The sequence below is a fragment of the Hyla sarda genome, chromosome 5 (assembly GCF_029499605.1).
Source record: "Hyla sarda isolate aHylSar1 chromosome 5, aHylSar1.hap1, whole genome shotgun sequence".
NCBI classification, from domain to species: domain Eukaryota; kingdom Metazoa; phylum Chordata; class Amphibia; order Anura; family Hylidae; genus Hyla; species Hyla sarda.
In genome coordinates, this window is record NC_079193.1 from 363,339,136 (window position 1) to 363,357,067 (window position 17,932).

At 49.9% G+C, this 17,932-nt stretch overlaps 1 protein-coding gene across 6 annotated transcripts in view; it reads right to left on the minus strand.

Moving 5' to 3' along the window:
* Positions 1 to 17,932, minus strand: part of CYRIB (CYFIP related Rac1 interactor B) — a 168,183-nt gene that overhangs the window by 96,193 nt on the left and 54,058 nt on the right. For 2 of the 6 annotated variants that reach the window (XM_056522755.1, XM_056522749.1), the window contains exon 1: positions 13,190 to 13,414. The exons of 2 other annotated variants lie outside the window; for them this stretch is intronic. The gene's annotated coding sequence lies outside the window, so the exon portion shown is untranslated. Of the gene's footprint in view, positions 1 to 13,189; positions 13,415 to 17,932 lie in introns of those variants that run through there. 2 more of the 6 variants (XM_056522753.1, XM_056522750.1) reach the window with 2 other exon arrangements.

Sequence of the window (17,932 nt, forward strand, 5' to 3'; positions counted from 1 at the left end):
ACCCCCTCCCCCATACACTGCCTAATGCACCAGCACAACTTCATAATGCGTCCACATGCACCCCTCCCCCATACAATGCCTAATGCACCAGCACAACCTCATAATGCTTCCACATGCAACCCCCTAATAAGTACTGGAAGGATTAAGATTTTTTAATAGAAGTTATTTACAAATCTGTTTAACTTTCTGGCACCAAAATGGAAAGGCATCAGAGAGCACTGTGGTCAGACTGAAAAGAACAACTCAACTTCAGCAGCTGATAAGTACTGGGAGGATTAAGATTTTTGCAATATAAGTAATTTACAAAACTTTCTGGAGCTAGTTGATATGGGGGAAAAAATGAATAAAAATAAAATTAAAAAATTTCACCAGAGTACCCCTTTAACTTACAAGGGTTCACATCAAAGGCTCTGCTCGAGGCCACAGTCATAGATTCCAATCAAAAACAATTTATTTTGTAAAAAAAAATTACATTTGAATCTAGTAAAATGGCGAAGTCAGACGGAAACCTGACAGACCTTATTAAAGTCAATGGGGGTCCTCGGGGGTCCAGTTGGGGTCTGTTGCGCAGTGGATCCACCGGCGATACAGGACCCTATGGACACACGTAAACCTAGTTTTGTACTCCAGAGCAGCATTCACAATTCTTTTCTTGAATCTGTCAGCATGGTGAAGGAGGAGATTTAACAATGTGCTGAAATGCATCATGGGATATGTCATTCATACCATGTACAGTTCTGCATGTTATCTCCCACAATGCATTGCAACAGGAGCCCATTCTGCAGTCCAGGAGCTGCAATGTAACTAAACAATAATTTACTTAAAGGGGCACTCTGCCCATAGACATCTCATCCCCTATCCCAGTATTTTCCCAACCAGTGTGCTTCCAGCTGTTGTAAAACTAAAACTCCCAGCATGCCCGGACAGACATGCTGGGAGTTGTAGTTTTGCAACAGCCGGAGGCACACTGGGATAGGGGATGAGATGTCTAAGGGCAGAGTGCCCCTTTAGTAAATCAAACTATGCTTCTCTGACAACCAACATGGCCGGCTTCACACTTTTCACAATGGTTGCCGACTGTTGTGATGCTTTATTGTTTGACTTAGTTTTATTTTATGCGCAGAAATGTTAGCGTAGCACGTGGTATGATGCATAGTGTAGGGAGACCCTGCTGCGTTGCAGTACACTGTATATATATATGTTAATGAAGACTGATTGCTAATAAAGTTATTCTCAAAACAGCTTTCGTATATCCCTAGACTGGTAAAACTGCCCAGTTATGTAGTGATGCATCCTCCCCAGCAGATCTGCCATTAAGGAGCTTCGGAAAGCTGGATGACAGCGCCCTAGAGAAGTCATAATGCCATACATGTTGCCATACACCCAGCATTCCCAAAAACTGATACACAAAAACAGATGCAACAACTTAAAGGGGTACTCCACCACTAGACATCTTATCCCCTATCCAAAGGATAGTCTAATCATGGGGGTCACGCAGCTGAGGCCCCCGCAATCTTTGTGCAGCACCCAGTGTTCGTTTAGACTTGCATTGAGGGGGCGTGGTGTGATGTCATGAGGGGCGTTGTTCTATGGGAGGGGGCGTGGCGGTCTGCAGGCACCCTCCCATAGAATGGCACTGAGGGGGCGTGGTGTGATGTCATGGGGCGTGGTTCTATGGGGGGGGACGGGGCAGTCGGCAGGCCCCCTCCCATAGACTTGCATTGAGGGGGCGTGGTGTGATGTCATGAGGGGCGTGGTTCTATGGGAGGGGGCGTGGCGGTCTGCAGGCACCCTCCCATAGAATGGCACTGAGGGGGCGTGGTGTGATGTCATGGGGCGTGGTTCTATGGGGGGACGGGAGACGTGGCAGTCGGCAGGCCCCCTCCCATAGACTTGCATTGAGGGGGCGTGGTGTGATGTCATGAGGGGCGTGGTTCTATGGGAGGGGACGTGGCGGTCTGTAGGCCTCCTCCCATAGACTTGCATTGAGGGTGCGTGTTGTGATGTCAATAGGGGCGTGATTCTCTGAGAGGGGACGTGGCGGTCTGTAGGCTTCCTCCCATAGACTTGCATTGAGGGGGCGTGCTGTGATGTCATGATAGGCGTCGTTCTATGGGAGGGGGCGTGTCGGTCGGAAGGCCCCCTCCCATAGACTTGCATTGAGGGGGCGTGGTGTGATGTCACGTGGCGGCGTGGTCGTGACATCATGACCCCCGCCACATGCTCCAAGCATTCGGAACAAAATTTTCCAAAACATGGGGCAGTGGAGTACCCCTTTAAGATATAGCTGTCAGCTCGGCTCAGCTCAGGTCCCGGGGGGAGCGCCGTGAATTACAGTTGCGCACAATACTCGGAATGATGGTATACAGATGCAGCAGAGCCAAGTTAGTTCTTGCATTGACGCTCAGTTAGCATCTGATCCAGAGTTATGTATTTCAATCGAATGTCCGGTGCAGCAGAGGCAGGCAGGCCCATGCCGCAGAGTTCAGTTCTCTCACATGAGTTATCACAAACAGTGCTGTAACAGGTCCCACAACCAATTCAGCTCTGCTTCATCAGTACAAGCCGTTTATGTAACTCTCCTAATTACACTGGATCGTCAATACCTCTCCCCCCTCCCCTCGGTTGTATCGAGCCAATATGCCCGCGAGGGTTCAGGCACTAATCCATTTACGTAAGTAAAATTAAAGCGGAGAGTTCGGAGCGATACAATCAGCCGGTGATAATGATCACACAGCGACACAACGCGCTTCCCCACTAATTATATGAGGAAGCGTGACGAGCTTTAGGCCGAAATCACACGCCGCAGAATTCGTGGCAGAGATTACCTGGGGATGATCCCCTCGTCTAAAAAGGGTCTTGAAGAAATTCAGAAACAACTTTATTTAGGTTAAAGGAACTGAGAAAACTTCTGCAATAAAAATCTGCCCCGACAGACACTATACAGAAGGGGCCTCCGAACTGGGAATCTATAGATTTTACTAAGCAACAACTCCCAACAAGCCTTGACAGACAACTGGCATTCTGGGAGTTGTAGTTTTGCAACATCTGGAGGTGACTTATTGGGGAAAACTACTAAAATGGACACGGTCAGTTCAACTAATTTTTGCTATTGCACTCCTTATGGTAAATAAAAAAATCTTCCTGATATACTTTGTTTAAAATAAATAAAGTTTTCTATGTTTTGTTTGTGTTTAAAAAAGCTGCCACTCGGTGCCTCCCTACTTGTCCAGAACACATTTCCCCCTTGTCTTTTGCACAGACTTTGGACTCCTGCTGGCTTGGCAGAAGTCCAAAATCAGGAAATGCAGTCTGGAGTGCTGAGGGGGGTGTGTGCAGCCTTATCCAATCATAGCTCATCTCACACTGAACTGCTCTGGGCTGTGTGTAGTAGAGTGAGGGAAGAAGTTCTCCCCTGTATGGCTTCAGATGATGTCACACCTGCTGGGGAACGCCCCTTCCCAGTCTGTGAATCTGACTGAGACAGAGCAGAAAATACAGAGAAATATCAAGGTAGAAAACTAACAAATAATAAAAAATAAAGGCCGGGGGTGGTTTATCATGATGGGGGCAGTGACCTGGGAGGATTATAACATTTAAAGGGGAATTCCAGAAGAAAAAAAAAAAAAAAAATGTATATATCGCAACTAGCTCAAGATAGTTAAATAGATATGTAAATTACTTCCATTAAAAAATCTTAATCCTTTCAGTACTGATGAGCTGCTGAAGTTGAGTTGTTCTTTTCTGTCTAAGTGCTCTCTGATTACACCTGTCTCGGGAACTGTCCAGAGTAGAAGCAAATCCCCATAGCAAACCTCTTCTACTCTGTGCAGTTCCCGAGACAAGCAGAGATGTCAGCAGAGAGCACTGTGGCCAGACAGAAAAGAACATCTCAACTTCAGCAGCTGATAATTAGTGGAAGGATCAAGATTATTTTACAGAAGTAATTTACAAATCTGTTTAACCTTCTGGAGCCAGTTGAGATATATATATATATATATATATATATATATATATATATATATATATATCTCAAAGTTTTTTCCTGGAATACCCCTTTAACAAGATCATGACAGGTACTCTTTAATGGGGGCATCTACCTAATAGGAGGCTCCCTACTTATGTGACCACCTATTTACTGGGGGATCTAACTAAAAGGGGAGGGTACCTACCTACATTATTGGGGCTTCTTTCCCTAATAAGGGGAATTCCCTACCTACTTAAAGGGGTACTCCAGTGGAAAACATTTTTTTTTTAAATCAACTGGTGCCAGAAAGTAAAACAGATTTGTAAATGACTTCTATTGAAAAATCTTTACCCTTCAAGTACTTTTTAGCAGCTGCATACTACAGAGAAAATTCTTTTCTTTTTGAACTTCTTTTTTGTCTTGTCCACAGTGCTCTCTGCTGACACCTGATGCCCGTATCAGGAACCGTCCAGAGCAGGAGAAAATCCCCATTGCAAACCTATGCTGCTCTGGACAGTTCCTGACACGGACAGAGGTGTCAGCAGAGAGCACTGTGGACAAGACAAAAAAGAAGTTTAAAAAGAAAAGAATTTCCTCTGTAGCATACAGCTGCTAAGAAGTACTGAAAGGATAAAGATTTTTTAATAGAAGTCATTTACAAATCTGTTTAACTTTCTGGCATCAGTTGATTAAAAAAAAAAAATGTTTTCCACCGGAGCACCCCTTTAATGGGGACTTCTAACTTATAGGTGGATTCCTTACTTACTGGGGGCTTCTACCTAAAGGGTACGTTCACACACGCGGATTTTTTTTGCGATTTTCCGCTGCGTATTTGAAAGTGGGCGGGCTCTTCTCGGCTGTCCGCTGCAGATTTTCCGCTGCGGAAAATCCGTCACAGTCCCTACTGACTGCAATGGGGCTTGCGGCAGATTTTCCGCAGTGTACATTCCGCTGCGGAAAATCTGCTGCAGACAGCCGAGAGGAGCCCGCCCACTTTCAAATACGCAGCGGAAAACCTGCTAAAAAATCTGCGTGTGTGAACCTACCCAAAAGGGGAGGGAGGGGGGGGTATTACCTACCTACTGGGGGCTTCCACATATTGGGGGATGGTATATCTTTTGCCTAAAGCTTCACAAAGTCTAGAGCAGTGATTCCTAACCAGGGTGCCTCCAGATGTTGCAAAACTACAACTCCCAGCATGCCTGGACAGCCTTCGGCTGTCCAGGCATGCTGGGAGTTGTAGTTTTGCAACACCTGGAGGCACCCTGGTTGGGAAATACTTGTCTAGAGCCATCTCTGTTGTCACATGACATTAAAAAAAAAAAAAAGTATTGCACAGCAAAAAACAAAACAAAAAATAAATAAATAAAATAATAATAAATAAAAAAAATATATATATATATATATAAATAAAATGTATTGGTTATTGATAATGGTGAATATTCAGAAGAGTATTGATCTTTGTGACATCCCTAGTTGTTGCACAGGACAGTAGAGAGATTTGTGCTGCTGATGTATTGTGCTCGGAACATAGTCTAAAATAAATGCAACTAAAACAAACCCTCAGCTGTGAGAAAGTATCAGGTCTGAATGTAGAGGAGCAGGTTCCCCATTCACTGACCGCAAGCAGTGATCTTGATAACGAGGAGGAATTCCCCGATTGCCCAACAATAATATATATTTCTCTGCACGTTACACAAGGGAACGCCCTGCGCTCTGCCCGCGCAACGTGGGAAATGACACCAACACGACGGCGGCGGACGGGTAAAGGCGAAGCGCTTTAGTTCCTCTTTCACATTTACTGCATCTAAAAAGTCAACGTCCTGAGTAACAGCTATGTCCTTCCCCTCCAATATATACCCCCCAGACCAGTGTTTCCCAACCAGGGTGCCTTCAGCTGTTGCAAAACTATAACGCCCAGCATGTCCGGACAGCCTTTAACATGGTGTAATGTTGTGGTCTCCAAACTGTGGACCTCCAGCTGTTGTAAAACTATAACACTTAGCATGTCTGAAGAGACGAGGGCATGATCTAATGTTGTAGTCTCCAAGCTGTGTGTCTCCAGCTGTTGCAAAACCACAAGTCCCAGCATACCAAGACAGCATTGGGCATGATCTAATGGTGGTTTCCAAACTATGGACCTCCAGCTGTTGCCAGACTACAATTCCCAGGATACCCAGGCAGACAGTTTTGGGTATGATCTAATGGTGGTGTCAAAAGTGTGGACCTCCAGCTGTTGCAAAACTACAACTCCCAGCATACCCGGACAGCTTTGGGCATGATCTAAGGGTGGTCTCCAAATTGGGAACCTCCAGCTGTTGCAAAACTACAACTCCCAGCATGCCCAGACAGCTTTGGGCATGATCTAATGTTGTAGTCTCCAAACTGTGGACCTCCAGCTGTGGCCAAACTACAAGTCCCAGCATTCCCAGACAGCTTTGGGTATGATCTAATGGTGGTCTCCAAACTGTGGACCTCCAGCTGTTGCAAAACTATAATGCCCAGCTTGTCTGAACAGACTTGGGCATGGCCTAATGTTGTAATCTCCAAACTGTGAGTCTCCAGCTGTTGCAAAACTACAACTCCCAGCATACCCGGACAGCTTTTAGGCTAATCTAATGGTGGTCTCCACTTTGGAGACTTATGATGTAGATGTTGCAGACATGTTGTAGTCTCCAAAGTGTGGACCTCCAGCTGTTGCCAAACTACAACTCCCATCATATCCAGACAGCTTTGAGCATGATCTAAGGGTGGTCTCCAAATTGGGAACCTCCAGCTATTGCCAAACGACAACTCCCAGCACGCCCAGACAGCCTTTAACATGGTGTAATGTTGTTTTCTCCAAACTGTGGACCTCCAGCTGTTGCAAAACTACAAGTCCCAGCATACCAGGACAGCTTTGGGTATGATCTAATGGTGGTCTCCAAACTGTGGTACTCCAGCTGTTGCCAAACTACAACTCCCAGCATTCCCGGACAGCCAACGGCTGTCCGGGAATGCTGGGAGTTGTAGTTTGGCAACAGCTGGAGGTCCACACTTTGGAGACTTCGGCTGTAGATGTTGCAGTCATCGCCTGTAATCCGGATCTGGCGCAGATGACAGGCCGGCGCGGGCCGACAACCTGTAATGATCCATTCACACCCAGCCTTCCAATCAGTACACATGGCACGGGCTCAAAGGCTGGCATCCCCGCCGCACCCTGTAATCAGAAAATAACAAGGCCCGGGCAAGATGAAGCGATCCGACCGACATCACACAGCGCGCGGCCAGGGCCCGGCACCTCCAGGGGTTAATACTAATTGTATCTGCTGAGATACCGGAGAAGGAGGACTCCAGAAAAGAGAACGCCGCGCAATTCCTGGAATCCGTAACGTCTGATAAGCATAGCGGCAGAAACTGCTGGATCTCAGGCTGTTGAAGAACTACAACTCCCATCAGACCCATCCTGACAGGTGCATGATGGGAGTTGTATTTCGGCAACAGCTGAAGAACCACAGGCTGGAGATCAGTGGTCTACAAGATCAGTGCCAACTGTCATTGTTGCCCATAGTAACCACAGTGATACAATTCGTTTTTTTAAACTGTGTTGCGATGAGTCGTTTTTTAGACAGTTCCATTACACACACGTGAACGGCCTCACTGACAAATCCTGGTCGCCACGGCGACTAAGAATTTTGTGGTAGCGCCCAGGTTTTTGTCAGCCCTGTAAAGGAGCGTTCGCGCTTTAAATAAACATACAAATACAACAGTTTTGAGAGGAAAGATGAGAGGACAGGATTGATTGTGACACATCGGGAAGGATAAGGGGACACTAATGACTGTGACACAGGGAGGGATGAGGGGACACTAATGACTGTGACACAGAGAGGGATGAGGGGACACTAATGACTGTAACACAGGGGAGGGATGAGGGGACACTAATGACTGACACAGAGAGGGATGAGGGGACACTAATGACTGTAACACAGGGGAGGGATGAGGGGACACTAATGACTGTGACACAGGGAGGGATGAGGGGACACTAATGACTGTGACACAGAGAGGGATGAGGGGACACTAATGACTGTGACACAGAGAGGGATGAGGGGACACTAATGACTGTGACACAGAGAGGGATGAGGGGACACTAATGACTGATACAGTGAGAGATAAGGGGACACTAATCACTGTGACACAGGGAGGGATGAGGGACACTAATGACTGTTACACAGGGAGGGATGAGGGGAAACTAATGACTGACACAGAGAGGGATGAGGGGACACTAATCACCGTGACACAGGGAGAGATAAGGGGACACTAATGACTGTGACACAGGGATGGATGAGGGGACACTAATGACTGTGACACATGGAGGGATGAGGCGACACTAATGACTGTGACACAGAGAGGGATGAGGGGACACTAATAAGTGTGACACAGAGGGATGAGGGGGCACTAATGACTGTGACACAGAGAGGGATGAGGGGACACTAATGACTGTGATACAGTGAGAGATAAGGGGACACTAATCACTGTGACACAGGGAGGGATGAGGGACACTAATGACTGTTACACAGGGAGGGATGAGGGGAAACTAATGACTGACACAGGGAGGGATGAGGGGACACTAATCACCGTGACACAGGGAGAGATAAGGGGACACTAATGACTGTGACACAGGGATGGATGAGGGGACACTAATGACTGTGACACAGGGAGGGATGAGGGGACACTAATGACTGTGACACAGGGATGGATGAGGGGACACTAATGACTGTGACACAGGGAGGGATGAGGGGACACTAATGACTGTGACACAGAGAGGGATGAGGGGACACTAATGACTGTGATACAGTGAGAGATAAGGGGACACTAATCACTGTGACACAGGGAGGGATGAGGGACACTAATGACTGTTACACAGGGAGGGATGAGGGGAAACTAATGACTGACACAGGGAGGGATGAGGGGACACTAATCACCGTGACACAGGGAGAGATAAGGGGACACTAATGACTGTGACACAGGGATGGATGAGGGGACACTAATGACTGTGACACAGGGAGGGATGAGGGGACACTAATGACTGTGACACAGGGGAGGGATGAGGGACACTAATGACTGTTACACAGGGAGAGATAAGGGGACACTAATCACTGTTACACAGGGAGAGATAAGGGGACACTAATCACTGTTACACAGGGAGAGATAAGGGGACACTAATCACTGTGACACAGGGAGGGATGAGGGGAAACTAATGACTGTTACACAGGGAGGGATGAGGGACACTAATGACTGTGACACAGGGGAGGGATTAGGGACACTAATGACTGTTACACAGGGAGAGATAAGGGGACACTAATCACTGACACAGGGAGGGATGAGGGGAACTAATGACTGTGACACAGGGAGGGATGAGGGGACATTAATGACTGACACAGGGAGGGATGAGGGACACTAATGACTGCTACACAGGGAGAGATAAGGGGACACTAATTACTGTGACACAGGGAGGGATGAGGGACACTAATGACTGTGACACAGGGAGGGATGAGGGGACACTAATGACTGATATAGGGAGAGATGAGGGGACACTAATGACTGTGACACAGGGAGGGATGAGGGGAAACTAATGACTGTGACACTGGGAGGGATGAGGGGGCACTAATGACTGACACTGGGAGGGATGAGGGGACACTAATGACTGTGACACAGGGAGAGATAAGGGGACACTAATGACTGTGACACAGGGAGAGATAAGGGGACACTAATTACTGTTACACAGGGAGAGATAAGGGGACACTAATCACTGTGACACAGGGAGAGATGAGGGGACACTAATGACTGTTACACAGGAAACAGATGAGGGGACACTAATGACTGTTACACAGGGAGAGATAAGGGGACACTAATTACTGTTACACAGGGAGAGATAAGGGGACACTAATCACTGTGACACAGGGAGGGATGAGGGACACTAATGACTGTGACACAGGGGCCCTATAAAGTACCATTATTCCCAGACTACAGAAGTCATCCAGATGCACACAACAAGATATGTATCCGGCTTCTCTTTTACCTCTCTCTTCGGTTATGTTCACACAGGACAATATGTTTTTGGGCTGAAGCCTGAGATTACTCTGGATTTTCATAGAGATATTTAAAGTTCCCATGGAAACTCTGTCCTGCTGAAAGTCTGTTCATTTCTGTTGCAGTGGTCTTCACACTGTGGCCCTCCAGTTGTTGCACAACTACAACTCCCAGCATGCCCGGACAGCCGTTGACCATTGGCTGTCCGGGCATACTGGGGGTTGTAGTTCTGGAACAGCTGGAGGGCCACTGTTTGGAGGCCATTGTGAAGTTAAGCGCTCAGAATCACTGACTAAGCCTCAGACTATAACCCAGCTTTCCTAGACTCCACAGGAATAAGAAGATTGCCGATCAAAAGTCAAGAAAGCTGGATGCCAACCCCTGCACAATCTCTGCCAAGGACTGATCCAACTAGACGTCTGCATTCAGCTCAACCAGAATAAGAGCAATGACCTGAGAAACAACACAAAGGAATGGCACAAAGGGGTGATGGTGGGATGACGGGGAGGCTGGCACACTGGGGGGGGGGGGTGACGGGGAGGCTGGCACACTGGGGGGGGGGGTGACGGGGAGGCTGGCACACTGGGGGGGGGGTGAAGGGGAGGCTGGCACACTGGGGGGGGGTGACGGGGAGGCTGGCACACAGGGGGGTGACGGGGAGGCTGGCACACAGGGGGGGTGATGGGGAGGCTGGCACACAGGGGGGTGATGGGGAGGCTGGCACACAGGGGGGTGATGGGGAGGCTGGCACACAGGGGGGTGATGGGGAGGCTGGCACACAGGGGGGTGATGGGGAGGCTGGCACACAGGGGGGTGATGGGGAGGCTGGCACACAGGGGGGGTGATGGGGAGGCTGGCACACAGGGGGGGTGATGGGGAGGCTGGCACACAGGGGGGGTGATGGGGAGGCTGGCACACAGGGGGGGTGATGGGGAGGCTGGCACACAGGGGGGGTGATGGGGAGGCTGGCACACAGGGGGGGTGATGGGGAGGCTGGCACACAGGGGGGTGATGGGGAGGCTGGCACACAGGGGGGTGATGGGGAGGCTGGCACACAGGGGGGTGATGGGGAGGCTGGCACACAGGGGGGTGATGGGGAGGCTGGCACACAGGGGGGTGATGGGGAGGCTGGCACACAGGGGGGTGATGGGGAGGCTGGCACACAGGGGGGTGATGGGGAGGCTGGCACACAGGGGGGTGATGGGGAGGCTGGCACACAGGGGGGTGATGGGGAGGCTGGCACACAGGGGGGTGATGGGGAGGCTGGCACACAGGGGGGGTGATGGGGAGGCTGGCACACAGGGGGGGTGATGGAGAGGCTGGCACACAGGGGGGGTGATGGAGAGGCTGGCACACAGGAGGGGTGATGGGGAGGCTGGCACACAGGGGGGTGATGGGGAGGCTGGCACACAGGGGGGTGATGGGGAGGCTGGCACACAGGAGGGGTGATGGGGAGGCTGGCACACAGGAGGGGTGATGGGGAGGCTGGCACACAGGAGGGGTGATGGGGAGGCTGGCACACAGGAGGGGTGATGGGGAGGCTGGCACACAGGAGGGGTGATGGGGAGGCTGGCACACAGGAGGGGTGATGGGGAGGCTGGCACACAGGGGGGGTGATGGAGAGGCTGGCACACAGGAGGGGTGATGGGGAGGCTGGCACACAGGAGGGGTGATGGGGAGGCTGGCACACAGGAGGGGTGATGGGGAGGCTGGCACACAGGAGGGGTGATGGGGAGGCTGGCACACAGGGGGGGTGATGGGGAGGCTGGCACACAGGGGGGGTGATGGGGAGGCTGGCACACAGGAGGGGTGATGGGGAGGCTGGCACACAGGAGGGGGTGATGGGGAGGCTGGCACACAGGGGGGGTGATGGGGAGGCTGGCACACAGGGGGGGGTGATGGGGAGGCTGGCACACAGGGGGGGTGATGGGGAGGCTGGCACACAGGGGGGGTGATGGGGAGGCTGGCACACAGGGGGGGTGATGGGGGGGGTGATGGGGAGGCTGGCACACAGGGGGGTGATGGGGAGGCTGGCACACAGGGGGGGTGATGGGGAGGCTGGCACACAGGGGGGTGATGAGGAGGCTGGCACACAGGGGGGGGTGATGGGGAGGCTGGCACACAGGGGGGGTGATGGGGAGGCTGGCACACAGGGGGGGTGATGGGGAGGCTGGCACACAGGGGGGGTGATGGGGAGGCTGGCACACAGGGGGGGTGATGGGGAGGCTGGCACACAGGGGGGTGATGGGGGGGGGTGATGGGGAGGCTGGCACACAGGGGGGTGATGGGGAGGCTGGCACACAGGGGGGTGATGGGGAGGCTGGCACACAGGGGGGTGATGGGGAGGCTGGCACACAGGGGGGTGATGGGGAGGCTGGCACACAGGGGGGTGATGGGGAGGCTGGCACACAGGGGGGTGATGGGGAGGCTGGCACACAGGGGGGTGATGGGGAGGCTGGCACACAGGGGGGGTGATGGGGAGGCTGGCACACAGGGGGGGTGATGGGGAGGCTGGCACACAGGGGGGTGATGGGGAGGCTGGCACACAGGGGGGGTGATGGGGAGGCTGGCACACAGGGGGATGATGGGGAGGCTGGCACACAGGGGGGTGATGGGGAGGCTGGCACACAGGGGGGGTGATGGGGAGGCTGGCACACAGGGGGATGATGGGGAGGCTGGCACACAGGGGGGTGATGGGGAGGCTGGCACACAGGGGGGTGATGGGGAGGCTGGCACACAGGGGGGGTGATGGGGAGGCTGGCACACAGGAGGGGTGATGGGGAGGCTGGCACACAGGGGGGTGATGGGGAGGCTGGCACACAGGGGGGTGATGGGGAGGCTGGCACACAGGGGGGTGATGGGGAGGCTGGCACACAGGGGGGTGATGGGGAGGCTGGCACACAGGGGGGGTGATGGGGAGGCTGGCACACAGGGGGATGATGGGGAGGCTGGCACTCAGGGGGGGGGGTGATGGGGAGGCTGGCACACAGGGGGGTGATGGGGAGGCTAGCACACAGGGGGGGTGATGGGGAGGCTGGCACACAGGGGGGTGATGGGGAGGCTGGCACACAGGGGGCAGTGATAACACACAGACATATACATTGGTAAGCGATCACCAGGGGGCACACTAGACCCGTCCCCTCCCGGTCTCACCTGGTAGCCGGGACCGGACAAGACAGGGATGGACGCTCCTCGGGCCTACAGTCCCCGCTGCCGCATCTCCATTCACTGCTTCCTCCTCATTGAAGCTCCCGGCTCTGACACACACTGCAGCAGCGGCGGGGGCGGAGCTAACTCCTCTCCCCGCCTACTCCTCTGTCTTCGGAGAAAAGCGGCCTCAGCTGGAGTACCAACATGGCGCCCCTCTCCTTGACAACTTCCGACTTCCGGTCGCGCCATGATGTGATTGGCAACGACACATGAAAACCCTGGTTGGCAACTTTTAAATCCGTGATTAACGACAGCAAACTGTCTCTGTTGCCTATAGAAACCAACGGAAAGCTGTGCACTTATTGGTTGCTATGGACAACAAAGGCACTTTTGATGCCCTATTGTGGAATTTATAAGAGATTTCCTAGTTAACCCCTTCATTCCCAGTCTGTTTTTGGCCCCTCATCTCTCCCTGTGTCACAGTTATTAGTGTCCCCTCATCTCTCCCTGTGTCACAGTTATTAGTGTCCCCTCATCTCTCCCTGTGTCACAGTCATTAGTGTCCCCTCATCTCTCCCTGTGTCACAGTTATTAGTGTCCCCTCATCTCTCCAAGTGTCACAGTTATTAGTGTCCCCCTTAACTCCCATGTCACAGTCCTTAGTGTCCCCTCATCTCGTCCTGTGTTACAGTCATTAGTGTCCCCTCATCTCTCCCTGTGTTACAGTCATTAGTGTCCCCTCATCTCTCCCTGTGTTACAGTCATTAGTGTCCCCTCATCTCTCCCTGTGTTACAGTCATTAGTGTCCCCTCATCTCTCCCTGTGTTAGTCATTAGTGTCCCCTCATCTCTCCCTGTGTTACAGTCATTAGTGTCCCCTCATCTCTCCCTGTGTTACAGTCATTAGTGTCCCCTCATCTCTCCCTGTGTTACAGTCATTAGTGTCCCCTCATCTCTCCCTGTGTTACAGTCATTAGTGTCCCCTCATCTCTCCCTGTGTTACAGTCATTAGTGTCCCCTCATCTCTCCCTGTGTTACAGTCATTAGTGTCCCACTTAACTCCCATGTCACAGTCCTTAGTATTCCCTCATCCCTCCCTGTGTCACAGCCATTAGTGTCCCCTCGTCTCTCCCTGTGTCACAGTCATTAGTGTCCCCCTTAACTCCCATGTCACAGTCCTTAGTATTCCCTCATCCCTCCCTGTGTCACAGTCATTAGTGTCCCCTCGTCTCTCCCTGTGTCACAGTCATTAGTGTCCCCCTTAACTCCCATGTCACAGTCCTTAGTATTCCCTCATCCCTCCCTGTGTCACAGTCATTAGTGTCCCCTCATCTTCCCCTGTATCACAGTCAGGGCTCAAGTCCTGCAGGAACTCGTGGGAACAGAGTTCCTGCACTTTTTCCACAGCAGGAACGCAGTTCCCATTAGCAGGAGTCCTGCAGGTCTGATCGCAGGGGTCTCGGCTGCGGCACCCCAGACATCTGGTGCATGGCGCGAACTTCTCTCAGTGCCGGATGACTGGTGATGCAGGGCAGAGGCTCGTGACGTCACAGTAATGCCCCCTTAATGCAAGTCTATGGGAGAGGGGGGTGACGGCCGTCACGCCCCCTCCCATAGACTTGCATTGAGGGGCCGTGACTGAGTCATGAGCCTCTGTCACTGCACCCAATGCTCTAAACGAACGCCGGGAGCAGCAGGGAGAACGTGGGGGTCCCCAGTGGCGGGACCCCCGGGATCAAACATCTTGTCCCTATACTTTCGATAGGATATAAGATGTCTAGTACCCCTTTAAGTGGAAATCTAGGGTGAGTTCCCACACATTTTTTCCCCAGGACTTAACCCCTGATCACAGTCTTTGGTGTTCCCTTATCTCCCCCTGTGTCACAGTCATTAGTGTCCCCTCATGTCCCCATTTTTCACAGTCCTTAGGGGACTTGGCGTCTAGTATTTGATGAGCCCTGCACTATGCCATTGGGATTAAGATTTAGGGCTTTAAAGGGGTACTCCCGTGAAAACTTTTTTTTTTTCTTTTAAATCAACTGGTGCCAGAAAGTTAAACAGATTTGTAAATTACTTCTATTTAAAAAATCTTAATCCTTCCTGTACTTTTTAGGGGCTGTATACTACACAGGAAATGCTTTTCTTTTTGGATTTCTCTTCTGTCACGAGCACAGTGCTCTCTGCTGACCTCTGCTGTCCATTTTAGGAACTGTCCAGAGCAGGAGAAAATCGTTATAGCAAACATATGCTGCTCTGGACAGTTCCTAAAATGGCCAGCAGAGGTCAGCAGAGAGCACTGTGCTCGTGACAGAAGAGAAATCCAAAAAGAAAAGCATTTCCTCTGTAGTATAAAGCCCCTAAAAAGTACTGGAAGGATTAAGATTTTTTAATAGAAGTCATTTACAAATCTGTTTAACTTTCTGGCACCAGTTGATTTAAAAGGAAAAAAAAAAGTTTATCCACAGGAGTACCCCTTTAAAAGTCCTCCAGCATTCAGGAAATCTATCAGCCAACAAGAGATTTTACAGTAAAATTTAAAAGAAGAAGTGGAGCGCGACAAAGAATAAATAAAGTCAAATAGCGTGCTGCAGCCTCCCGGTCCCCTGCACGTCCCTGACCTGTGAAATGTCCATACAGTCACATGTAATATACCCAGATACAGGAGATGTGTCTCTTATTAACGTTCAGGGGATGAGGCCGTCACGGCTCCCCGCTCCCCGCTAATCTTTATGACAGAGCAGGAGTCCGGGGAAGATGGATATCACTAATAATCCAGAGCTCGGCCCCGGCTCCACATCAGACATCACAAATGTGGATAAAACCAGCAAAAAAAAAAATAATAATAATATATATGTATATATATATATATATATATATATATATATATATATATATATACACACACACATATATATATATATATATATATATATATATATATATATATATATATAAAGATTTCATAGACCTTTCCTGAAAATGGGTCATCTTAAAAAGGGCCCATCAGGACAATCTTATTAAAGAATAGAATATCATAAAGGTGTCCCCCCCCCCCCCCCCCCCACCCCATACCGGACCTACAGAGAACAGAGAGACTCCGACAACTTGAGCCATCCATCTAAGGGGGCTTTCACACCACGTTTTGTTAAATACGGTTCCCGTATACGGCTGGGAGGAGGGGTGGGCGGGGCTTATTCGCGGCGCCCGCACTCAGCCGTATTCGGGAACCGTATTTAATGCATGTCTATGAGCCGACTGAAGTGAACCGCAGCCTCCGGTCGGCTGCGTTTTCGGCCGTATGCGGTTTCCCGACCGCGGGCAAAAACGTGGTCGACCGCGTTTTTGCCTACGGTCGGGAAACCGCATACGGCCAAAAACGCAGCCGACCGGAGGGTGCGGTTCTCTCCGGTCGGCTCATAGACATGCATTAAATACGGTTCCCGAATACGGCTGAGTGTGGGCGCCGCAATTAAGCCCCGCCCCCCCTCCTCCCATCCGTATTCGGGAACCGTAAGTACAAAACGTTGTGTGAAAGCCCCCTAAATCTGTGTTTCCCAACCAGGGTGCCTCCAGATGTTGCAAAACTACAACTCCCAGCATGCCCGGACAGCCTTCGGCTGTCCGGGCATGCTGGGAGTTGTAGTTTTGCAACATCTGGAGGCACCCTGGTTGGGAAACACTGATCTAAATGACCACCTAAAGTGCCCAGCCTGCTATATATTCCCCTTGTAAAATCGGAAAGGGGTACTCCACTGAAAAACTTTTTTTTTAATCAACTGGTGCCGGAAAGTTAAACAGATTTGTAAATTACTTCTATTAAAAAATCTTAACCCTTTCAGTACTTAGACAGAAAAGAACAACCTTAACTTCAGAAGTTCCTAAGTGCTCTCTGAGGACACCTGTCTCGGGAACTGCACAGAGTAGAAGAGGTTTGCTATTGGGATTTGCTTCTAAACTGGGCGGTTCCCGAGACAGGTGTCATCAGAGAGAACTTAGACAGAAAAGAAGAACCTTAACTTCAGAAGCTCATAAGTACTGAAAGGATTAAGATTTTTTAATGGAAGTAATTTACAAATCTGTGTAACTTTCTGGCACCAGTTGATAAAAAAAAAATATATTCTTGTCTATAGGAGCAGTATTATAGTAGTTATATTCTTGTATATAGGAGCAGTATTATAGTAGTTATATTCTTGTATATAGGAGGCAGTATTATAGTAGTTATATTCTTGTATATAGGAGGCAGTATTATAGCAGTTATATTCTTGTATATAGGAGGCAGTATTATAGTAGTTATATTCTTGTATATAGGAGCAGTATTATAGTAATTATATTCTTGTATATAGGAGCAGTATTATAGTAGATATATTCCAGTACATAGTGGGCAGTATTATAGTAGTTATATTCTTGTATATAGGAGCAGTATTATAGTAGTTATATTCTTGTATATAGGAGCAGTATTATAGTAGTTATATTCTTGTATATAGGAGCAGTATTATAGTAGTTATATTCTTGTATATAGGAGCAGTATTATAGTAGTTATATTCTTGTATATAGGAGCAGTATTATAGTAGTTATATTCTTGTATATAGGAGCAGTATTACAGTAGTTATATTCTTGTATATAGGAGGCAGTAGTATAGCAGTTATATTCTTGAATATAGGAGCAGTATTATAGTAGTTATATTCTTGTATATAGGATGCAGTATTATGGTAGTTATATTCTTGTATATAGGAGCAGTATTATAGTA